Source organism: Delphinus delphis, chromosome 12 (assembly GCF_949987515.2).
Source record: "Delphinus delphis chromosome 12, mDelDel1.2, whole genome shotgun sequence".
Taxonomy (NCBI): Eukaryota; Metazoa; Chordata; class Mammalia; order Artiodactyla; family Delphinidae; genus Delphinus; species Delphinus delphis.
Window position 1 is genome coordinate 37,828,050 of NC_082694.2, and position 2,431 is coordinate 37,830,480.

Sequence of the window (2,431 nt, forward strand, 5' to 3'; positions counted from 1 at the left end):
CTATTATAAACAGTGCTGCTATGAACATTGGGGTGCATGTCTTTTTGAATTAGAGTTTTCATCTTTTCCTGATATATGTCCAGATGTGGGATTGCTGGGTCATATGGCAAATCTATTTTTAGTTTTTTTTGAGGAACCCCCATGCTGTTTTCCATAGTGGCTGCACCAATTTACATTCCCACCATCAGTGTAGGAGGGTTCCCTTTTCTCCACACTTTCTCCAGCATTTATTATTTATAGACTTTTTGATGATGGCCATTCTGACTGGTGTGAGGTGATACCTCATTGTGGTTTTGATTTGCATTTCTCTAATAATTAGCGAGGTTGAACACCTTTTCATATGCCTGTTAGCCATCTGTATGTCTTCTTTTGAGAAATGTCTATTAAGGTCTTTGGCCCACTTTTTGATTGGATTATTTGGTTTTTTGATATTGAGTCATATAAGTTGTCTGTATAGAATAAGATTTTTTAAATGTGGATGCTGATGTGGAATCATATCTAAAGATATTGTGCCATATATAACTTACCTTTAAATTTATCTAAATTCTTATAAATATCTCACAGTTTTTGTTTGTTTGTTTGGCTATGTGGGATCTTATTTCCCTGATCAGGAATTGAACCCAGGCCCTCCTCAGTAATAGCGCAGAGTCCTAACCACCGGACCACCAGGGAATTCTCACAGTTCATTTTAAGGCAATAAATTGATTAACATGTTCACTTTAAAATATTGTTTCTAAACTCTTTATTAATATCAAGTGGAAAGAATTTATACCTTTATTATATTAAGAAGTAATTTTAAATTATTTAATAACTCACCAAATCAGTTTCTTGTCACATCGGGTAACATGTTATTACCAAACAACTTTGCCTCTGGTCAAAGAAAAACAAATCATTGCACAAGGCTCAAAATTTTTGTGAAAATAAATATTTAGGAAAGTAAACCACAGATGTAATTGAATCCCAGTGAAATACATTAAACAATTATGAGAAGTAGCTATTACTCTGACCATCAAGTTTGGTATAAGAAGTAAACAGTTTAGCCCAAACTGCCCTCAGCCGGCCGGTCGGCCGGCTCTGTTATGGCGATCTGCAGCCCCAGCATCGTGATTAGCAATAATTAACCAGCTTATGACCTAGATTTATTTTGTATACCTAATCATTATGCTGAGGATTTGGAAAAGGTGTTTATTCCTCATGGACTAATTATGGACAGGACCGAACGTCTTGCTCAAGATGTGAAGAAGGAGATGGGAGGCCATCACACCGTGGCCCTCTGTGTGCTCAACGGGGACTACAAATTCTTTGCTCACCTGCTGGATTACATCAAAGTACTGAAGAGAAATAGTGATAGATCCATTCCTATGACTGTAGATTTTATCAGACTGAAGAGCTACTGTAATGACCAGTCAACAGGCGACATAAAAGTAATTGGTGAAGATGATCTCTCAACTTTCACTGGAAAGAATGTGTTGATTGTGGAAGGTATAATTGACACTGGCAAAACAATGAAAACCTTGCTTTCCTTGGTCAAGCAGCATAATCCAAAGATGATCAAGGTTGCAAGCTTGCTGGTGCAAAGGACCCCTTGAAGTGCTGGATACAGACCAGACTTTGTTGGATTTGAAATTCTAGCCAAGTTTGTTGTAGGATATGCCCTTGACTATAATGAATACTTCGGGGATGTGAATCATGTTTGTGTCATTAGTGAAGCTGCAAAAGCAAAATACAAAGCCTAAGATGATAGTTCAAGTTGAGTTTGGAAACATCTGGAGTCCCACTGAAATCACCAGTAAAATTATCAAATGTTCTAGTTCTGTGGCCAGATGCTTAGTTGAGATTATTGCATGTAACTTCTTAGAATTTTATCTGTTGTATTTTAGAAATGCCAGTTGCTGCATTCCCAAACTCTTTATTTGCACTGTCAGCCTATAGACTATCATTTCCCTTTGGGTGGATTGCTGTTTTACTCGTGAATGAAAAACCTCTTAAACCACATCACTATGGAACGAAAATATTGACATTGTATATGTAAAGAACATTTGAAGAAAAGAATATATTAGTTTTTTAACTGGTATTTTACTTTTTACATATTCAGGGAAGAACAGAAGTGATTGAGTATTGTTAATTATACCACTGTGTGTTCAGAAAAGTAAGAAACAGTCAGTTTCATATCAGTCACAGCACTTAGAAGTATCGTTATGTCGGATAAACCACACGTCCTGGAATTATTTTAGTAGCTTTTAGTAGTATTAACTGTAATTTCCCACTTGTTCAAATTATTTTTGGTGAATCTTTGTCAACAGATTGATCTGTACCTTTTAAATACAGATCAATAAGTTCCAAAAACCTACCACTTTTTGAATTCTTCAACATAAAAATCCTTAAAATAAAGGCTGTCTCTTTAAAAGAGAGAAAAAAGTAAACAGTTTAA

General features: G+C 35.7%; 1 pseudogene; it reads left to right on the plus strand.

The window, feature by feature from the left end:
* The first annotated feature begins 1,079 nt into the window (after positions 1 to 1,079).
* On the plus strand, positions 1,080 to 2,196 carry LOC132435418 (hypoxanthine-guanine phosphoribosyltransferase pseudogene; annotated as a pseudogene).
* The last annotated feature ends 235 nt before the right edge of the window (positions 2,197 to 2,431 follow it).